We start from the raw sequence: 23260 nt of genomic DNA on the forward strand, positions 1-23260 counted from the left end.
TCAATAAAATTAGTAAATCTCAGTCAAGATGGACAAAGAAAAACATAAAACCACAATTTATTAGTATCAAGAATGTAACAGGGGATGTGACTATAAAACCTCCAGACATGAAAACAATAATATGGTAATACTATGATGAGCTCTTCACACAGACATCTGACAACTTAGGTAAAATAAACTGTTTATTTAAAAAATACAAACTCTCACAAGAAATTCAATATGAAATATATTATTAGAATAGCTCTAGAACCCTAGAGAAAATTGAATTCATAATTGTAAAACTCCCAAAAAGAAATTTCCAATCACAGATTGTTTCACCAAATCAGTCTACCAAGTATTAAAAGATTTATAACCAATTCCTTATAATCTTTTCCAGAACGTAAAGAACTCTTTCCAATTCATTTTGTGAAGCTACTATTTCACTGATATCAAATTTAGAAAATAAAACAGTACAAGAAAACTGCAGACCAATATCCCTCATGAACAAAATACAAAAATTATTTAGCACACTACTAGCAAATAAAATTCAGCAGAAAATTTTAACATGTATCATGACCAAGTGGGCTTCATTCCAGTGGTATAAGACTTGCTCAATATTCAAACATACAGAAATCAATGTACTTCACCATATTAACAGGCTAAAGATGAAAAAATATATATACAAGCATATCTCAGATATTGCTGTTTCCGTTCCACACAACTGCCTAAAGCAAATATCGCAATAAAGTGAGGAACAAAAATTTTTCAGTTTCCCAGTGCATATAAAAGTTATGTTTATACTACACTTCAGTCTCTTAAGTGTGCAACAGCATTATGTCTAGAAATGTACATACCTTAATTTAAAAATACTTCATTGTTAAAAATGCTATCTGAGCCTTCATTGAGTTGGAATGTTTTTGCTAGTGGAGGGTCTTTCCTCGATGTTGATGGCTGCTGACTGATCAGGGTGGTGGTTCCTGAAGGTTGGAGTGCTGTGGCGTTTTCTTAAAATAAGACAACAATGAAGTTTGCAACATCAATGGATTCTCATGCAAGATTTCTCTCTAGCATGCAGTGCTGTTAGATAGCATTTTTATTTTATTTTATTTTATTTTTTTATTATTGTTATACTTTAAGTTCTAGGGTACATGTGCATAACGTGCAGGTTTGTTACATATGTATACGTGTGCCATGTTGGTGTGCTGCACCCATCAACTCATCAGCACCAATCAACTCATCATTTACATCAGGTATAACTCCCAATGCAATCCCTCCCCCCTCCCCCCTCCCCATGATAGGCCCTGGTGTGTGATGTTCCCCTTCCTGAGTCCAAGTGATCTCATTGTTCAGTTCCCACCTATAAGTGAGAACATGCGGTGTTTGGTTTTCTGTTCTTGTGATAGTTTGCTAAGAATGATGTTCCAGCTGCATCCATGTCCCTACAAAGAACACAAACTCATCCTTTTTTATGGCTGCATAGCATTCCATGGTGTATATGTGCTACATTTTCTTAATCCAGTCTGTAACAGATGGACATTTGGGTTGATTCCAAGTCCTTGTTATTGTGAATAGTGCCGCAATAAACATACGTGTGCATGTGTCTTTATAGCAGCATGATTTATAATCCTTTGGTTATATACCCAGTAATGGCATGGCTGGGTCATATGGTACTTCTAGTTTTAGATCCTTGAGGAATCACCATACTGTTTTCCATAACGGCTGAACTAGTTTACAAACCCATCAACAGTGTAAAAGTGTCCCTATTTCTCCACATCCTCTCCAGCACCTGTTGTTTCCTGACTTTTTAATGATTGCCATTCTAACTGGTGTGAGATGGTATCTCATTGTGGTTTTGATTTGCATTTCTCTGAGTAAAACAAGAAATGGGGAAAGGATTCCCTATTTAATAAATGGTGCTGGGAAAATTGGCTAGCCATAAGTAGAAAGCTGAAACTGGACCCTTTCCTTACTCCTTATACAAAAATTAATTCAAGATGGATTAGGGAATTAAATGTTAGACCTAATACCATAAAAACCCTAGAAGAAAACCTAGGCAATACCATTCAGGACATAGGCATGGGCAAGGACTTCATGTCTAAAACACCAAAAGCAACAACAACAAAAGCCAAAATTGACAAATGGGATCTAATTAAACTAAAGAGCTTCTGCACAGCAAAAGAAACTACCATCAGAGTGAACAGGCAACCTATAGAATGGGAGAAAATTTTTGCAATCTACTCATCTGACAAAGGGCTAATATCCAGAACCTACAAAGAACTCAAACAAATTTACAAGATAAAAACAAACAACCCCATCAAAAAGTGGCCAAAGGATATGAACAGACATTTCTCAAAAGAAGACATTCATACAGCCAACAGACACATGAAAAAATGCTCATCATCACTCGCCATTAGATAGCATTTTTTAAAAAGCAAGGTCTCATTCTCTCACCCAGGTTGGAGGACAGTGGTGTAATCATGGCTCACTGCAACCTCAAACTCCTGGCCTCAAGTGATCCTCCCAACTTGGCCTCCCAAATCACTGGGATTACAGGCATGAGCCAACACACCTGGCCTGACAGAATTTTACCCACAGGAGAACTTCTCTCAAAACCAGAGTCAATCCTCTCAAATCCTGCCACTGCTTAATCAACTAGGTTTATGTAATATTCTAAAATTTTTGTTGTCATTTCAACAATGTTCATAGCATCTTCACCAGGAGTAGACTCCTCTCAAGAAACCACTTTTTTTTTGCTCAGCCATAAGAAACAACTCTTCATCCGTTATAGTTGTATCATGAAATTCCAGCAATTCTGTCACATCTTCAGGCTCCACTTCTAATTCTACTTGTCTTGCTATCTTCATCACATCAACAGTGGCTTCCTCCATAGAAGCCTTTAACCCCCAATGTCATCCATAAGGGTTGGAATCAACATATTCCAAATTCTTGTTAATGTTGGTATTTTGACTTCCTCCCCTGAAGTACAAATGTCCTTAATGGCATCTATAGCAGTGAATCATTTCCAGAAGGTTTTCGATTTATTTTTCCAAGATCCATCAGAGGAATCATTATCTCTGGCAGCTGGAGCCTTATGAAATGTATTTCTTAAATAAGACTTGAAAGTCAAAATTACTCATTGATCCACAGGCTTTAGAAGGGATATTCCATTATGAAGCATGAAAACAACATTAATCTACTTGTACATCTCCATCAGAGCTCTTGGGTCACTAGATGCACTGTCAATAAGCAGTAATATTTTATGAGTCCTTCTAAGCAGTAGGTCTCAACAGTGGGCTTAAAATATTCAGTAAACCATGCTCTAAAGAGGTATGCTGTCATCCAGGCTTTATAGTTCCATCTATAGAGCTTAGACTGAGTAGATTTAGCATAATTTTAATGGTCCTAGGATTTTAGAATGGTAAATGAGCATTGGCTTCAACTTAAAGTCACCATCTGCATCAGCCCCTAACAAGAGTCAGCCTGTGCTTTGAAGCCAGACATTGACTTCTCCTAGATGGCAGCTCCTTCCAATAGAAGGGTGTTTTATCAACATTCAAAATCTGCTGTCTATTGTAACCACCTTCCTCAACTATCTTAGCTAGTTCTTGTGGAGTACTTGCTGCAGCTTTTCCATCAGCACTTGCTGCTTCACCTTGTATTTTTATGTTATGAAGACAGCTTCTTTCCTTAAACCTCATGAACCAACTTTTGGTAGCTTCCAATTTTTATTCTGCAGCTTCTTCACCTCTCTCAGCCCTCATATAATTGAAGACAGTTAGGGTCTTGCTCCGAATTAGGCTATGGCTTAAGGGAATTTTGTGACTTATTTGATCTAATATCCAGAACAGTAGAAGTTTCTTCCTACTGCCAATAAGACACTTTTACTTTTGTGTCCTTTATGTGTTTACTAGAGTAGCACTTTTAATTTCTTTTAAGAACATTTTCTTTTCACAACTTGGCTGTGGGGTGCAAGCAACCTGTTTTCAGACTATCTTGGCTTTCAAAATGCCCTCTTCATTAAGTGTAATCATTTCTGGCCTTTGATCTAAAGTGAGAAATATGCTACTCTTCCTTTCATTTGAACATTTAGAGGCCATTGTGTCTCAGAAAATAGGGAGACAAGACGAGAAGGAAAGAGACAGGAAATGGGAGGGGAAGGGGGTTAATGGCCAGTCCATGGAGTAATCAGAACACACACATTTATTGATTTAGTTTGCCATCTTACATGGGCATGGTTTGTGGCACCTCAAAACAATTAGAATATAGCATCAACGATCACTGATCACAAATCACCATAAGAGATATAATGACAATGAAAAAGGGTGAAATATTGTGAGAATTATCAAAATGTGACACATGCTGCTGGAAAAATGGCACCCATGGACTTGCTTGACACAGAGTTGCCAAAACCCTTCAATTTGTTAAAAAAAAATTGCAATACTTGCAAATTGCAATAAAATGAAGCACAATAAGACAAAGTATGTATATATATGTGTGTGTGTATATATATATATTATATATATATCCTTCAGTGCAGAAAAAGCATTTGCTAAAATTCAACACATGTACATGATACAGACTCTCTGAAAACCAGGAATACATGGGAACTTCCTCAACTGGATAAAGAACATCTACAAAATGCCTACAGCTAGCATTATACTTGATGGTGAAAAGCTGAATGTTTTCTCCCTACAAGTGGGAACAAGGCAAGGATGTATGCTCTTACTACTCCTAATCGACATAGTTCTAGTAATTCCAGACACTGCAATAAGGCAAGATAAGGATATAACAGTATATATAGTTATCTATAACAGTATATATTGTTATATATAACAATATAAAATTGGAAAGGAAGAGATAATAGTATCCCTATTAGTAGCTGATATACTTGTCTATGTAGAAAATCCCAAGGCACCCACAAAACACTCCCAGAACTAATAAGTGAATTCAGCAAGGTCTCGGGATACAAGATCAACATAAAATCAAGTGTATCTGTAAATATTAGCAATGACCATGTGAACAACAAAATTAAAAATACAATACCATTTATAATTTACATTTGGTCAAAAGGCTGAAATACTTAGGTATAAATATAACAAAATATAGAGAAGATCTGTATGCTGAAAACTACACAATGCTGATGAAAAAGTATTAGGGAAGATCTAAATAGATGCAGAGGTATGAATGCATGGATTGTAATACTTAAAATAGAAATATGTCAATTTTCCCTAAATAAATATACAGACTTAAGACAATTCCTACAAAAACCCTAGCAAGATATTTGGTAGATATAGACAAGATTATTCTAAAATGTATATGGAAAGATAAAGAAACTAAAACAGTTAAAAAAAACTTTGAAAAGAAAGTGGAAAGAAACATTCTTCCTGATTTGAACAGTTATATAGTCACAGTAATCAAGATTGTGTGGAATTAATGCTGGAATAGACAGGCTAATGGAAGAGAAACAGACTCACATAAATATGCCTAATATTTGACAGAGGTGCAAATTCAAGTTGCCTTTTCAAAAATGGAATGCTGGAGCAATTCTGCATCCATAGGTAATAAACCTCTATCTGATTCTCATGTCTTTTACCAAAGTTACTCAAAATGGATCAAAGACTTAAATATAATACAACAAACTATAAAACTTTTAGCAAACAAAAAGCAGAAGAAAATACATAGGATCTACGGCTAGGCAGAATTTTTAGACTTGACACCAAAAGCACAATTCATAAAGGAAAAATTGATAGACTGAATTTTATCAAATATAAAGTTTTTGTTCCATGAAATACCCTGTTAAGAAGATGAAAGACAAACTACAGGTTAGAAGAAAATATTTAACTGCACATCCAATAAAAGACCAGTATCTAGAAAGTGCTCTCAAAACTCAAGAGTAAAAATAAATCAAATTAGAAAGTAAGCAAAAGGCATGAAAATACATTTTAGCAAAGGGGATATACAGATGGCAAACAGGCACATAAAAAGATGATCAACATCACTAGCCACTAAGGAAATGCAAATTAAAAACACAAATGAGATATCACTGCACACCTGTCAGATGGGCTAAAATACAAAGTAGTCCAATAAGCACAGGTAAAGATGCTCAGCATCATTACTCATTAGAGAAATGCAAACCAAAACCTTGAGATACACTTAATGCCCACTAGGATGGCTATTAACAAAATGATAATAACAAGTGTTGACGAAGATGTGGAGAAATTAGAACCCTTATACATTTGCTGGAGGGAATATAAAATGGCGCATCTGCTTTGCAAAATAATCTGACAGTTTCTCAGTAAATCAAATATAAAGTTAGCACATGACCCAGCAATTCCACTCCCTGGGTGCATACTCACGAGAACTGAAATCGTATGTCAACAAAAAGACTTGTACAAAAATGTTCATAGCAGCATTATTCATAACAGCCAAAAGACAGAAACAACCCAAATGTTCATTAACTAGTGAATCAATAAACTACATGTAATACATCTATAAATGGAATAGTGTTTGGGCATTAAAATGAATGAACTACTGATACAGGCTACCACATGCATAGATCTGGAAAACATATGAAGTGGAATAAACTAGTCACAAAATACCACAAATGTTATGATTACATTTAGATGAAATGCTCAGAATAGACAAATCTGTTAAAACAGAAAGTAGATTAGTGGTTGCCTTGGGCTGGAAGAAATGCGTTGATTAGGGGATGATGGCTAAGAGATGCAGGACTTCTTTTTGGGGTAATGAAAATGTTCTAACATGAATTGTCATAATGGAATCATAACTTTGAAAACATTAAAAGCCACCAAATTGTACACTTTAAGCAGGTGCATTGTATGATGTATAAATTATATCTCAGTAAAGCTGTTCCCAAAGTAAAATATAATGATGAAGGCAACAATAATCTGGTGGCTAATAAGAATATTTTAGTCATTATGTACTCTAGGAATATAATGAAGGAGGTAGTTTGTGTTGAATTGTACTAGTACCTGAATTAACCCTGAAGTACTGGCACCATGGTGAAACTAGACGTTTCAGGCAAAAGCTGAGGCAAACCCAGAAAACCTTGAAGATATGTCCACTCAGCATCACATAACGATGTTTTGGTCAACAATGGATCACATATATGTTGGTGGTCCCATAAGATTATAATAGAGCTGAAAAATTCCCATCACCTAATGACTCTGCAACCATTATGACATTGTAGCATAAGGCATTACTCATATGTTTGTGGTGATGCTGGTGTAAACAAACATACTATGCTGCCAGTCACACAAACAGAGAGCATATGCAATTATATACAGTAAATAATACTTGACAATGATAATAAACAACTATGTTACTGGTTTATGTATTTACTTCACCATACTTTTTATTGTTATTTTAGAGTGTACACTTTCTACTTAGTTTTTTTTTTTTTTTTTTTTTTTTTTTTTTTTAAGTTAACTGTAAAACAGCCTCAGGCAGGCCCTCCAGGAGGTATTCCAGAAGGCATTGTTATCATAGTAGGTGACAGCTTCATGCATGTTATCGACCCTGAAGATCTTCTAGTGGCACAAGTTGTGGAAGTAGAAGAGAATGATATTGATGATCCTGGTCCTGTGTTGGCCTACACTAATGTGTGTGTGTCTTACTTTTGACAAAAAGTTTTCAAAGTTAAAAGAAATGAAATTAAATTAAAATTGAAAAGCTTATAGAATAAGGATATATATATACCTATTGTATAGCTATACAATGTGTTTGTATTTTAAGCTAAGTGTTATTATAAATAAATTTAAAAGTTAAAACCTTTTTAAAATTCACAAAGTTAAAAGTTATAGTAAGCGAAGGTTTATTATTAAATAAAAAATTAAAAATAAATTTTCTGTAGCCTAAGCATACAGTATTTATAAAGTCTACAGTATGTATAGCAATGTCCTAGGTTTTCACACTCAATCACCACTCACTGATGTACCCAGAGCAACTTCCAGTTCTACAAGCTCCATTCACTGTAAGTGTCAAACACAGGTGTACCATTTTTAATCTTTTACACCATATTTTTACTCTCCACTTTCTATGTTTAGATACATAAACACTTGTCTTTGGGTCACAATTGCCTGCAGTATTTACTATAGTAACAGCTGGAGAAGTTTGTAGCCTAGGAACATGAGGCTATACCATATAGTCTGGTTGTATAATAGACTTGTATTAGTCCATTCTAATGCTGCTACAAAGATCTGCTCGAGACTAGGAAAGAGGTTTGACTCACAGTTTCGCAGGGCTGGGGAGGCCTCAGGAAATTTACAATCATGGTGGAAGGGGAAGCAAACGTGTCCTTCACATGGCAGCAAAAGGGAAAAGTGCCGAGCAGTAGGGGGGAAGCCCCTTATAAAACCATCAGATCTCGTGAGAACTCACTCAATATCAGGAGAATAGCATGAGGGTAACTGCTCCCATGATTAAATTACCTCTGAGCACCGGGTCCATCCCATGACACATGGGGATATGGGACTACAATTCAAGGTGAGATTTAGGTGGGGACACAGAGCTAAACCATATCAAGGTATACCATCTAGGTTTGTGTAAGTATACTCTATGATATTTGCATAATGACAAAATTGCCTAACAATTCATTTCTCAGAAAGAATCCCTACAGTAAAGTGATACATGACTGTACTCAAATGCTGCCCACCTGATGACTAGAAACCCCTTTTTTCTGTAGCCTCTTTGTTAACACTGACCTAGGTCTTTATTGTCTCATAACTGATGACCAAAACCCACTAATTGGTCTTTTTCCTTTTATTCTCTGCCTCACAAAGCTTTTGCCTACATTTACAGCCATATTTGCACATCCCTGCCTCATCTCCTTTTAAGTTAAAAAGTTCTAGCAGCACTCCACTTTCAAGAGCTAAACATGCAAAGTTTGTCAGTCAAGGTCCTTCCTAATCTGGCCTCCTCCTAACTTTTGCACTCTTTAATATACTTCCCAGGTGATCTCATTCACCTCTTCTTTTTTAAACTATCAACCAACTTACTAATGGCTTCCATATCTACATCTCCAATCTCAACCTACATTCATTTGAGTATCCATCTCCACGTGAATGTCTTCCATAGGCACTTCACAGGCTCTGGAACCAGACTGAGTTTGAATCTCGGCTTCAACTTGTGCTGTGTGACCCTGGAAAAGTTACATAATCTTATATGAAAATTGGAATACTAATAATTGTACCTACCTTATAGGATTCTTATGAGTATCAAATTAATTAATACATATATATTGCTTAAGACACTGACTGCAGTGTGGTAAGTGCTCAGTTCATGTTAGCTTAAATTATAATTACTATTATTCACTACACTGAATGTATCATCTTCCTGTCTTACTTGGTCCTTCCCATGTGTTCTTTCCTCATTATCTCTCCTGTCTCTGCAACCAAAAACTTGGGACTCTTAACTACCTCCTTCCTTTTCTTCTTATTAAAACAAGAACAAATATGAAATGGCTTTACCCATATTATTCTTAGTCTTTTTTCCCTCTCTATCACTATTACCTATACTCAATTTTAAGCATTCATCTCCTTTAAGAACTATAACACCTCCTATACAATCTCCCTTCCTCTGATGTTGTCTTCTTCAAATTCACCCTCTAAACTACCCACAGAGCAATATACATAAAAGGTAAGTTAAAACAAATAAATGAAATGCTAGTCTGACCAAGTCATGTCCATATTTACAATTCTGTAATGGCAATTCATACACTTGCTTAAGTCCAAGCACAATGCCCTCCACACTCCTCTCTACTTATCTAATTCGTTACTATATCTACCAACTTATCTACTTATCTAATTTATACCTTTCAAAGCTATTAATGATTAGTGGATGCCCATGAGACCATAGCATTTGTGCAACCCTTGATCTATATTACCTTCCATTTCATTTCTTTATGTAAATATTCTCTTGGAATATTGGGTTTTAATGCTCCCCAAAGTCAAGAACCATTGCTTATATCTCTCTATATATTTTACTTCATTATTTTCTAAACTATAGGCCACAACCAATTAAAGCAATTAAGTGTGTCACACTAGCATTGTTTTAAAAAATAAAACAGAATAAAAGATATCAGAGAGCACTGCACGTAATAAGAATAAAATTCCAGTTATCAATTTACTGCCTTCAGTTCCAAAAGCCCTTCTCAGCAGACTCATCCAGTAAATGGTGAACAGCAATGTGCAGCATCACCCCATGGGAAATTTCTCTCTGGCAACCCTTTAGGCATACAGTGCCATCAGTGTGGCTTCTTCCCATAAAATGCTTCCCTATCACCACCCAAGCAGTGTCCAAAAAAAAAAATGCTGCTTGCATGACACCTCCACATGAATGGCTACCCCCACTACCTCCTCAGGCACCTCTGAAGTAGGTTCCAAGGCAGGGTACCTCTTCATAAATAATTCCCCATAGGATTTCAGTAAACAAATTTCCCCAGATTCTCTGTGAGTCATTTCAGTGTAGCATCTCAGCTAATTTCTCTACCAAACAGTGAGTCATGACCATGACCTTTCCAACAAGGTCTAGATCTCAGTCCTGGGCCAAGGGAAAGGCGGTCTTCTAGGTTTATTCCTTCACTGGGCACTCTATCCCAGCATTAAGAGTAGTAACTGCTCCCTATGTCGGCTATTCCTGTATTCTTTTTTTAAATTTAACTTTGAGTTCCGGGATACATCTGCTGAATGTGCAGGTGGGTTACATAGATTTACATGTGCCATGGTGGTTTGCTGCACCTATCAAACAGTAATTTAGGTTTCAAGCCCCACATGCACTAGGTATTTGTCCTAATTCCCTCCCTCCTCTTGTCCCCCACCACCTGACAGGACCCGGTGTCAGATGTTCCCCTCCCAGTGTCCATGTGTCCTCATTGTTCAACTCCCACCTATGAGTAAAAATTTGTGGTGTTTGGTTTTCTGTTCCAGTGTTAGTTTGCTGAGGATGACGGTTTCCAGCTTCATCTGTGTCCCTGCAAAGGACATGAACTCATTCTTTTTTATGGCTGCATGGTATTCCATGGTGTATATGTGCCACCTTTTCTTTTTTTTTTTTTTTATTTATTTTTTTATTATACCTTAAGTTCTAGGGTACATGTGCATAACGTGCAGGTTTGTTACATATGTATATTTGTGCCATGCTGGTGGGCTGCACCCATCAACTCGTCAGCACCCATCAATTCATCATTTATATCAGGTATAACTCCCAATGCAATCGCTCACCCCTCCCCCCTCCCCACGATAGGCCCCGTTGTGTGATGTTCCCCTTCCCAAGTCCAAGTGATCTCATTGTTCAGTTCCCACCTATGAGTGAGAACATGCGATGTTTGGTTTTCTGTTCTTGTGATAGTTTGCTAAGAATGATGGTTTCCAGCTGCATCCATGTCCCTACAAAGGATGCAAACTCATCCTTTTTTATGGCTGCATAATATTCCATGGTGTATATGTGCCACATTTTCTTAATCCAGTCTGTCACAGATGGACATTTGGGTTGATTCCAAGTCTTTGCTATTGTGAATAGTGCCGCAATAAACATACGTGTGCATGTGTCTTTATAGCAGCATGATTTCTAATCCTTTGGGTATATACCCAGTAGTGGGATGGCTGGGTCATATGGTACATCTAGATCTAGATCCTTGAGGAATTGCCATACTGTTTTCCATAATGGTAGAACTAGTTTACAATCCCACCAACAGTGTAAAAGTGTTCCTATTTCTCCACATCCTCTCCAGCACCTGTTGTTTCCTGACTTTTTAATGATTGGATTCTAACTGGTGTGAGATGGTATCTCATTGTGGTTTTGACTTACATTTCTCTGATGGCCAGTGATGATGAGCATTTTTTCATGTGTCTGTTGGCTGTATGAATGTCTTCTTTTGAGAAATGTCTGTTCATATCCTTTGCCCACTTTTTGATGGGGTTGTTTTTGTCTTGTAAATTTGTTTGAGTTCTTTGTAGATTGTGGATATTAGCCCTTTGTCAGATGAGTAGATTGCAAAAATTTTCTCCCATTCTGTATGTTGCCTGTTCACTCTGATGGTAGTTTCTTTTGCTGGGCAGAAGATCTTTAGTTTAATTAGATCCCATTTGTCAATTTTGGCCTTTGCTGCCGTTGCTTTTGGTGTTTTAGACATGAAGTCCTAACCCATGCCTATGTCCTGAATGGTACTACCTAGGTTTTCTTCTAGGGATTTTGTGGTATTAGGTCTAATATTTAAGTCTCTAATCCATCTTGAATTAACTTTTGTATAAGGAGTAAGGAAATGATCCAGTTTCAGGTTTCTACTTCTGGCTAGCCAATTTTCCAAGCACCATTTATTAAATAGGTATTCCTTTCCCCATTTCTTGTTTCTCTCAGGTTTCTAAAAGATCAGATGGATGTAGATGTGTGGTATTATTTCTGAGGACTCTGTTCTGTTCCATTGGTCTATAGCTGTGTTTTGGTACCAGTACCATGCTGTTTTGGTTACTGTAGCCTTGCAGTATAGTTTGAAAACAGGTAGCGTGATGCCTCCAGCTTTGTTCTTTGACTTAGGATTGTCTTGGCAATGTGGGCTCTTTTTTGCTTCCATATGAACTTTAAAGCAGTTTTTTTCCAATTCTGTGAAGAAAGTCATTGGTAGCTTGATGGGGATGGCATTGAATCTATAAATAACCTTGGGCAGTATGGCCATTTTCACAATATCGATTCTTCCTATCCATGAGCATGGTATGTTCTTCCATTTGTTTGTGTCCTCTTTTCTTTCACTGAGCAGTGGTTTGTAGTTCTCCTTGAAGAGGTCCTTCACATCCCTTGTAAGTTGGATTCCTAGGTATTTTATTCTCTTTGAAGCAATTGTGAATGGAAGTTCATTCATGATTTGGCTCTCTGTTTGTCTGTTACTGGTGTATAAGAATGCTTGTGATTTTTGCACATTAATTTTGTATCCTGAGACTTTGCTGAAGTTGCTTATCAGCTTAAGGAGATTTTGGGCTGAGACAATGGGGTTTTCTAAATATACAATCATGTCATCTGCAAACAGGGACAATTTGACTTCTTTTCCTAACTGGATACCCTTGATTTCTTTCTCTTGCCTGATTGCCCTAGCCAGAACTTCCAACACTATGTTGAATAGGAGTGGTGAGAGAGGGCATCCCTATCTTGTGCCAGTTTTCAAAGGGAATTTTTCCAGTTTTTGCCCATTCAGTATGATATTGGATGTGGGTTTGTCATAAATAGCTGTTACTATTTTGAGGTACATTCCATCAATACCAATTTATTGAGCGTTTTTAGCATGAAGGGCTGTTGAATTTTGGCAAAAGCCTTTTCTGCATCTATTGAGATAATCATGTGGTTCTTGTCTTTGGTTCTGTTTATATGCTGGATTATGTTTATTGATTTGGGAATGTTGAACCAGCCTTGCATGCCAGGGATGAAGCCCACTTGATCATGGTGGATAAGGTTTTTGATGTGCTGCTGAATCCAGTTTGCCAGTATTTTATTGAGGATTTTTGCATCGATGTTCCTCAGGGATATTGGTCTAAAATTCTCTTTTTTTGTTGTATCTCTGTCTGGCTTTGGTATCAGGATGATGTTGGCCTCATAAAATGAGTTAGGGAGGATTCCCTCTTTTTCAATTGATTGGAATAGTTTCAGAAGGAATGGTACCAGCTCCTCCTTGTACCTCTGGTAGAATTCAGCTGTGAATCCATCTGGTCCTGGACTTTTTTTGGTTGGTAGGCTATTAATTATTGCCTCAATTTCAGAGCCTGCTATTGGTCTATTCAGGGATTCAACTTCTTCCTAGTTTAGTCTTGGGAGAGTGTAAGTGTCCAGGAAATTATCCATTTCTTCTAGATTTTCTAGTTGATTTGCGTAGAGGTGTTTATAGCGTTCTCTGATGGTAGCTTGTATTTCTGTGGGGTCCGTGGTGATATCCCCTTTACCATTTTTTATTGCGTCTATTTGATTCCTCTATCTTCTCTTCTTTATTAGTCTTGCTAGCGGTCTGTCAATTTTGTTGATCTTTTCAAAAAACCAACTTCTGGATTCACTGATTTTTTGGAGGGTTTTTTGTGTCTCTATCTCCCTCAGTTCTGCTCTGATCTTAGTTATTTCTTGCCTTCTGCTACCTTTTGAATGTGTCTGCTCTTGCTACTCCAGTTCTTTTAATTGTGATGTTGGAGTGTCAATTTTAGATCTTTCCAGCTTTCTCTTGTGGGCATTTAGTGCTATAAATTTCCCTCTACACACTGCTTTAAATGTGTCCCAGAGATTCTGGTATGTTGTATCTTTGTTCTCATTGGCTTCAAAGAACATCTTTATTTCTGCCTTCATTTGGTTGTGTACCCAGTAGTCATTCAGGAGCAGGTTGTTCAGTTTCCATGTAGTTGAGCTGTTTTGATTGAGTTTCTTATTCCTGAGTTCCAGTTTGATTGCACTGTGGTCTGAGAGACAGTTTGTTATAATTTCTGTTCTTTCACATTTGCTGAGGAGTGCTTTACTTCCAATTATGTGGTCAATTTTGGAATAAGTGCCATGTGGTGCTGAGAAGAATGTATATTCTGTTGATTTGGGGTGGAGAGTTCTATAGATGTCTATTAGGTCCGCTTGGTGCAGAGATGAGTTCAATTCCTGGATATCCTTGTTAACTTTGTGTCTCGTTGACCTGTCCAATGTTGACAGTGGAGTGTTGAATTCTCCCATTATTATGGTATGGGAGTCTAAGTCTCTTTGTAATTCTCTAAGGACTTGCTTTATGAATTTGGGTGCTCTTGTATTGGGTGCATATATATTTAGGAGAGTTAGCTCTTCCTGTTGAATTGATCCCTTTATCATTATGTAATGGCGTTCTTTGTCTCTTTTGATCTTTGATGGTTTAAAGTCTATTTTATCAGAGACTAGGATTGCAACCCCTGCTTTTTTTTTGTTCTCCATTTGCTTGGTAGATCTTCCTCCATCCCTTTATTTTGAGCCTATGTATGTCTCTGCATGTGAGATGGGTCTCCTGAATAGAGCAGACTGATGGGTCTTGACTCTTTATCCAGTTTGCCAGTCTGTATCTTTTAATTGGAGCATTTAGTCCATTAACATTTAAGGATAATATGGTTATGTGTGAACTTGATCCTGCCATTATGATATTAACTGGTTATTTTGCTCGTTAGTTGATGCAGTTTCTTCCTGGCCTCAATGGTCTTTACATTTTGGCATGTTTTTGCAATGGCTGGTACCGGTTGTTCCTTTCCATGTTTAGGGCTTCCTTCATGGTCTCTTGTAAAGCAGTCCTGGTGGTGACAAAATCTGTAAGCATTTGCTTATCTGTAACGGATTTTATTTCTCCTTCACTTATGAAACTTAGTTTGGCTGGATATGAAATTCTGGGTTTAAAATTCTTTTCTTTAAGAACGTTGAATATTGGCCCCCACTCTCTTCTGGCTTGTAGAGCTTTTGCTGAGAGGTCTGCTGTTAGTCTGATGGGCTTCCCTTTGTGGGTAACCCGACCTTTCTCTCTGGCTGCCCTTAAGATTTTTTCCTTCATTTCAACTTTGGTGAATCTGGCAATTATGTGTCTTGGAGTTGCTCTTCTCGAGGAATATCTTTGTGGTATTCTCTGTATTTCCTGAATTTGAATGTTGGCCTGCCCTACTAGGTTGGGGAAGTTCTCCTGGATGATATCCTGAAGAGTGTTTTCCAACTTGGTTCCATTTTCCCCCTCACTTTCAGGCACCCCAATCAGACGTAGATTTGGTCTTTTTACATAATCCCATACTTCTTGCAGGCTTTGTTCATTTCTTTTTCTTCTTTTTTCTTTAGGTTTCTCTTCTCGCTTCATTTCATTCATTTGATCCTCAATCGCTGATACTCTTTCTTCCAGTTGATTGAGTCGGTTACTGAAGCTTGTGCATTTGTCATGTATTTATCATGTCATGGTTTTCATCTCTGTCATTTCATTTATGACCTTCTCTGCATTAATTATTCTAGCTATCAATTCTTCCACTCTTTTTTCAAGATTTTTAGTTTCTTTGGGCTGGGTACGTAATTCCTCCTTTAGCTCTGATAAGTTTGATGGACTGAAGACTTCTTCTCTCATCTCGTCAAAGTCATTCTCTGACCACGTTTGATCCATTGGTGGCGATGAGCTGTGCTCCTTTGCAGGGGGAGATGCGCTCTTATTTTTTGAATTTCCAGCTTTTCTGCCCTGCTTCTTCCCCATCTTTCTGGTTTTATCTGCCTCTGGTCTTTGATGATGGTGACGTACTGATGGGGTTTTGGTATAGGTGTTCTTCCTGTTTGATAATTTTCCTTCGAATAGTCAGGACCCTCAGCTGTAGGTCTGTTGGAGATTGCTTGAGGTCCACTCCAGACCCTGTTTGCCTGGGTATCAGCAGCAGAGGTTGCAGAAGATAGAATATTGCTGAACAGTGAGTGTACCTGTCTGATTCTTACTTTGGAATCTTCCTCTCAGGGGTGTACTCCACCCTGTCAGGTGTGGGGTGTCAGACTGCCCCTAGTGGGAGATGTCTACCAGTTAGGCTACTCAGGGGTCAGGGACCCACTTGAGCAGGCAGTCTGTCCGTTCTTAGATCTCAACCTCCATGTTGGGAGATCCACTGCTCTCTTCAAAGCTGTCAGACAGAGTCGTTCGGGTCTGCACAGGCCTCTGCTGCTTCCCCTGTTGTTGTTTAGCTGTGCCCTGTCCCCAGGTGGAGTCTACAGAGACAGGCAGGTTTCCTTGAGCTGCTGTGAGCTCCACCCAGTTCGAGCTTCCCAGCGGCTTTGTTTACCTACTTAAGCCTCAACAATGGCGGGTGCCCCTCTCCCAGCCTCGCTGCTGCCTTGGAGTTAGATCTCAGACTGCTGTGCTAGCAATGAGGGAGGCTCCGTGGCCGTGGGACCCTCCTGGCCAGGTGTGGGTATAATCTCCTGGTGTGCCCGTTTGCTTAAAGCACAGTATTGGGGTGGGAATTACCCGATTTTCCAGGTGTTGTGTGTCTCAGTTCCCCTGGCTAGGAAAAGGGATTCCCTTCCCCCTTGCGCTTCCCAGGTGAGGCAATGCCTCGCCCTGCTTCAGCTCTCGCTGGTCGGGCTGCAGCAGCTGACCAGCACCGATTGTCCGGCACTCCATAGTGAGATGATCCCAGTACCTCAGTTGAAAATGCAGAAATCACCGGTCTTCTGTGTCCTTCGCGCTGGGAGTTGGAGACTGGAGCTGTTCCTATTCGACCATCTTGCTCCGTCCCCCACATTTTCTTTATCCAGTGTATCATTGATGGGCATTTGGGTTGGCTCCAACTCTTTCCTATTGTACAAACTGCTGCAATAAATATACGTGTCCATGTGTCTTTATAGTAGAGTGATTTATAATCCTTTGGGTACATACCCAGTAATGGGATTGCTGGGTCAAATGGTATTTCTGGTTCTAGATCCCCAAGGACTCACCATACTGTTTTCCCCAATGGTTGAACTAACTTACACTCCCACCAACAGTGTACATTTCCTATTTCTCTACATCCTCCCCAGCACCTGTTGTTTCCAGACTTAATGATCACCATCCTAAATGGCATGAGATGGTATCTCCTTTTAGATTTATTTGCATTTCTCTAATGACCAGTGATAATGAGCTTTTTTCATATGTTTTCTGGCCACATAAATGTCTTCTTTTGACAAGTGTATGTTCATATCCTTCACCCACTTTTTGATGGGTTTGATTTTTTTCTTGTAAATTTGTTTGAGTTCACTGTAGATTTTGGATATCAGACTTTTGCAGATGGTTAGATTGCCAAAATTTTCTCCCATTGTGTAGCTTGTCTGTTTACTCTGACGACAGTTTCTTTTGCTGAGCAGAAGCTCTTTAGTTTAATTAGATCCCATTTGTCAATTTTGGCTTTTGTTGTAGTTGCTTTTGGTGTTTTAGTCATGAAGTCTTTGCCCAAGCCTATGTCCTGAATGGTATTGCCTAGGTTTTCTTCTAGGGGTTTCTTGGGTTTACGTTTTAAGTCTATAAGCCACCTTGCATTAATTTTTGCATAAGGTGTAAGGAAGGGGTACAGTTTCTGTTTTCTGCATATGGCTAGTCAGTTTTCCCAGCACCATTTATTAAATAGAAAATCGTTCCCCATTGCTTGTTTTTGTCAGGTTTGTCAAAAATCGGATGGTTGTAGACATGGGGTGTTATTTCTGAGTCCTCTGTTCTGTTCCATTGGTCTATATATCTGTTTTGGTACCAGTATTATGCTATATTGGTTACTGTAGCCTTTAGTATAGTTTGAAGTCAGGTAGCATGATACCTCCAGCTTTGTTCTTTTTGATTAGGATTTTCTTGGCTATAGAGGCTCTTTTTTGGATCCATATGAAATTTAAAGTAGTTTTTTTCTGTGAAGAAAGTAAATGGTAGCTTGATGGGAATAGCATTGAATCTACAAATACTTTAGATAGTATGGCCAATTTCATGATACTGATTCTTCCTATCCATGAAAATGGAATGTTTTTCCATTTGTTTGTGTCCTCTCTTATTTCCTTGATAAGTGGTTTTAGTTCTCCTTGAAGAGGTCCTTCACGTGCCTTGTAAGTTGTATTCCTAGGTATTTTATTCTCTTTGTAGCAATTGTGAATGGGAGTTCACTCATGATTTAGCTTTCTGTTTGTCTATTATTAGTGTATAGAAATGCTTGTTATTTTTGCACATTGATTTTTGTATCCTGAGACTTTGCTGAAGTTGCTTAACAGCTTAAGGAGTATTTGGGCTAAGATGATAGGCTTTTTAAAATATACAATCATGTCATCTTCAAACAGAGACAATTTGACTTCCTCACCTCATTTTTGAATACCCTTTATTTCTTTCTCTTGCCTGATTGCTCTGGCCAGAACTTCCAATACTATGATGAATAGGAGTGGGGGGAGAGGGTATCCTTGTCTTGTGCCAGTTTTCAAAGGGAATGCTTCCAGCTTTTGTCCATTTGGTATGATATTGGCTATGGGTTTGTCATAAACAGCTCTTATTATTTTGAGATATGTACCATCAATACCTAGTTTATGGAGAGTTTTTAGCATAAAGTTGTGTTGAATTTTATCAAAGGCCTTTTTTGCACCTATTATCATGTAGTTTTTCTCATTGGTTCTGTTTATGTGATGGATTACATTTATTGATTTGCATATGTTGAACCAGCCTTGCATCCCAGGGATGAAGCTAACTTGATCATGGTGAATAATCTTTTTGATGTGCTGTTGGGTTCAGTTTCCCAGTATTTTATTTAAGATATTTGCCTCAATGTTCATCAGGGATATTGGCCTAAAGCTTTCTTTTCTTGTTGTGTCTCTGCCAAGTTTTGGAATCAGGATGATGCTGGCCTCATAAAATGAGTTAGGGAGAAGTCCCTCTTTTTCTATTGTTTGGAATAGTATTAGAAGGAACAGTAAGAGTTCCTATTAGTACTTCTGGAAGAATTAGGCTGTACATCCATCTGGTCCTGGCTTTTTTGGTTGGTAGGGTGCTAATTACTGCCTCAATTCCAGAACTTGTTATTGGTCTATTCAGGGATTCGACTTCTTTTTGGTTTAGTCGTGGGAGGGTGTATGTGTCCAGGAATTCATCCATTTCTTCTAGATTTTCTAATTTATTTGCATAGAGGTGTTTATAGTATTCTCTGATGGTAGTTTGTATTTCTGTGTGATCAGTGGTGATGTCCCATTTATCATTTTTTATTGTGTCTATTTGATTCTTCTCTCTTTTCTTCTTTATTAGTCTAGCTAGTGGTCTATTTTGTTAGTCTTTTCAGAAAACCAGCTGCTGGATTCATTTTTTTTTTTTTGAATGAGTTTTCTTGTCTCTATCTCCTTCAGTTCTGCTCTGATCTTAGTTATTTATTGTCTTCTGCTAGCCTTTGAATTTGTTTGCTCTTGCTTCTCTACTTATTTTAATGTGATGTTAGGGTGTTGATTTTAGATTTTTCTCGCTTTCTGATATGGGCATTTGGTGCTATAAATTTCCCTCTAAACACTGCTTTGGCTGTATCCCAGAAATTCTAGTATATTGTATCTTTGTTCTCATTGGTTTCAAATAACATCTTTATTTCTGCCTTAGTTTCATTATGTACCCAGTAGTCATTCAGAAGCAGGTCATTCAGTTTCCATGTAGATGTGCCATTTTGAGTGAGTTTCTTAATCCCGAGTCCTAATTTGATTGCTCTGTGGTCTGAGATACTGTTTGTTATAATTTCCATTCTTTTGAATTTGCTGAGGAGTGTTTTACTTCAATTATGTGGTCGATTTTAGAGTAAGTGCTATAAGGTTCTGAGAAGAATGTATACTCTGTTGATTTGGGGTGGAGAGTTCTGTAGATGTCTATTAGGTCTGCTTGGTCCAGAGCTGAGTTCAATTCCTGAATAGCCTCGTTAATTTTCTGTCTTGTTGATCTAATGTTGACAGTGGGGTGTTATAGTCTCCCATTATTATTGTGTGGGAGTCTAAGTCTCTTTGTAGGACGCTATGAACTTGTTTTATGTTTTATGAATCTGGGTGTTCCTCTATTGGGTGCATATATATTTAGGATAGTTAGCTCTTCTTGTTGCATTGATCCCTTTACCATCATGTAATGTCCTTGTCTTTTTTTTATCTTTGTTGGTTTAGTCTGTTTTATCAAAGACTAGGATTGCAAGCCCTGCTTTTTTTCTTTTCCTTTTTTCCTTTTTTGCTTTACCTTTACTTGGTAAATATTCCTCCATCGCTTTATTTTGAGCCTATGTGTGTCTTTGCATGTGAAATGGGTCTCCTGAATACAGCACACTGATGGGTCTTGACTCTTTATCCAACTCGCCACTCTTGTGTCTTTTAATTGGGGCAATCAGCTCTTCTGGATGAGTATCTTAGTGGTGTTCTCTGTATTTCCTGAATTTGAATGTTGGCCTGTCTTGCTAGGTTGTGGAAGTTCTCCTAAATAATATCCCAAAGTGCATTTAATGACTTGGTTCCATTCTCCCCATCACTTTCAGTGACCCCAATCAATCGTAGGTTTGGTCTTTCCACATAGTCCCATATTTCTTGGAGGCTTTGTTCGTTCCTTTTCATTCTTTTTTTCTCTAATCTTGTCTTCATGCATTATTTCATTAAGCTGATTTCAACCTCTGATATCCTTTCTTCCACTTGATGCATTCGGCTATTGATACTTGTGTATCCTTCACGAAGTTCTTGTACTGTGTTTTTCAGCTTCATCAGGTCATTTATGTTCTTTTCTAAATTGGTTATTCTAGTTAACATTTCCTGTAACCGTTTGTGAAGGTTCTTGGCTTCCTTGCATTGGGTTAAAACATCCACCTTTTGCTCAGAGGAGTTTGTTATTACTGACTTTCTGAAGCCTACTTCTGTCAATTTGTCAAACTCATTCTCTGTCCAGTTTGTGCCCTTGCTGGAGATGAGTTGCAATGATTTGGAGGAGATGAGGCTTTCTGGTTTTTGGAATTTTCAGCATTTTTGAACTGGTTTTTCCTCATCTTCATGGATTTATCTACCTTTGATCTTTGAGGCTAATGACCTTTGGATGGGGTTTCTGTGTGTGTGTGTGTGGGGGGTGGTTCTTTTTGTTGATGATGAAATTATTGCTTTCTGTTGGTTAGTTTTTCTTCCAACAGTCAGGAACCTCTTCTGCAGGTCTGTTGTAGTATGCTGGAGGGCCACACCAGATCCTATTTGCCTGGATATCACCAGCAGAGGCTGCAGAACAGCAAAGATTGCTTTCTATTCCTTCCTCTGGAAGCTTTGCAGAACAGCAAAGATTGCTGCCTACTCCTTCCTCTGGAAGCTTTGTCCCAGCGTGTCACTGGCTTGGTACCAGCCAGAGCTCTCCCGTATGAGGTATCTGTCAACCCACTGGGAGGTTTCTACCAGTCAGGAGGCATAGAGGTCAGGGACCCACTTGAGAAGGCAGTCTGTCCCTTAGCAGAGCTCCAGCACTGTGGTGGGAGAACGCCCTTTGTCAAGATCCGCTGCTCTCTTCAGAACTGGCAGGAAGGAACATTTAAGTCCGCTGAAGCTACACTCACAGTCACCTCTTCCCCCAGGAGCTCTGTACCAGGGAGATGGGAGTGTTATTTATAAGCCCCTGACTGGGGTTGCTGCCTTTCTTTCAGAGATGTCCTGCCCAGTCAATAGGAATCTAATGAGGCAGTCTGGCCACAGTTGCTTTGCCTCACTGTGTTTAGTTCCGCCCAGTCCTTAGCAGGGTCAGGGGAAAGCCACCTACTCAAGTCTCAGTAATGGTGGACACCCCTCCCCCACCATGCTCAATCATCCCAGGTGGACTTCAGACTGCTCTGCTGACAGGGAGAATTTCAAGCCAGTGGTTCTTAGCTTGCTGGGCTCTGTGGGAATGGGACCTGCTGAGTGAGACCGCTTAGCTCCCTGGCTTCAGCCCCCTTTTCAGGGGAGTGAACAATTCTATCTTGCTGGGGTTCCAGGCACCACTGGGGTAGGGAAAAAAAAAAAAAAAAAAAAAAAAAAAAAAAAAACCTGCAGCTAGCTCTATCGCTGCCCAAACAGCCGTCCCATTTTGTGCTTGAAACCCAGGGCCCTGGTGGTGTAGGCACATGAAGGAATCTCCTGGTCTGTGGATTGCAAAAACTGTGGGAGAAGTGTAGTATCTGGGCCAGATAGCACAGTCCCTCATGGCTTCCCTTGGCTGGAGAAGGGAGGTCCCTGGCCCCTTTCACTTCCCAGGTGAGGTGACACCCTACCCTGCTTCTGCTCGCCCTCCATGGGCTGCACCCACTGCCTAACCAGTCCCAATGAGATGAACAGGGTACGTCAGTTGGAAATGCAGAAATTACCTGCCTTCTGCATTGGTTTCGCTGGGAGCTGCAGACCGGAGCAATTCATATTCCACCACCTTGCCAGATCCCCCATTCCTGTATTCTTTGGAATTATCTTTATCCCCCTATCAGTCAGTCTCCCACTACTCCAGTCTTTTGTTATAGTTGTTAATTCCTTATAATAACTTTCTGTGTTCAAATTACTTTCTGGTTTCTATTAATATCTCTTGATTGTTCTTTGACACAATAAAATTATTTTCCAAACTTTTGTTCCAGTTGTGTGTGTGTGTGTGTGTGTGCGTGCGCACGCACGCGTGTGTACTAGGACATGACTGTAAAATACATTTATAACTATGGGTTACAGTTTAGAAGTTTGAACTTTGTCCCTCATTCATAACAGGTGCTTAATAAATGAGATGCACACACATTCTAAGAGCTGGTTTAAGAAAGGCATTTTTCAAAAGCAAAATTTTCCCAAAATAATT

At 38.7% G+C, this 23260-nt stretch overlaps 1 long non-coding RNA gene across 3 annotated transcripts in view; it reads right to left on the reverse strand.

Annotated features, from left to right (window-relative positions):
* Nucleotides 1–731: 731 nt before the first annotated feature.
* The window catches only part of LOC115898742, an 84100-nt gene continuing 61571 nt past the window's right edge, over nucleotides 732–23260 (reverse strand). For all 3 annotated transcript variants that reach the window (XR_004058431.1, XR_004058430.1, XR_004058429.1), the window contains 2 exons: nucleotides 9035–9139; nucleotides 732–983 (listed from right to left, as the gene is read on the reverse strand). This is a non-coding gene — a long non-coding RNA (uncharacterized LOC115898742). The remainder of the gene's footprint in view (nucleotides 984–9034; nucleotides 9140–23260) is intronic.

The sequence above is a fragment of the Rhinopithecus roxellana genome, chromosome 7 (genome assembly GCF_007565055.1).
Source record: "Rhinopithecus roxellana isolate Shanxi Qingling chromosome 7, ASM756505v1, whole genome shotgun sequence".
NCBI classification, from domain to species: Eukaryota; Metazoa; Chordata; class Mammalia; order Primates; family Cercopithecidae; genus Rhinopithecus; species Rhinopithecus roxellana.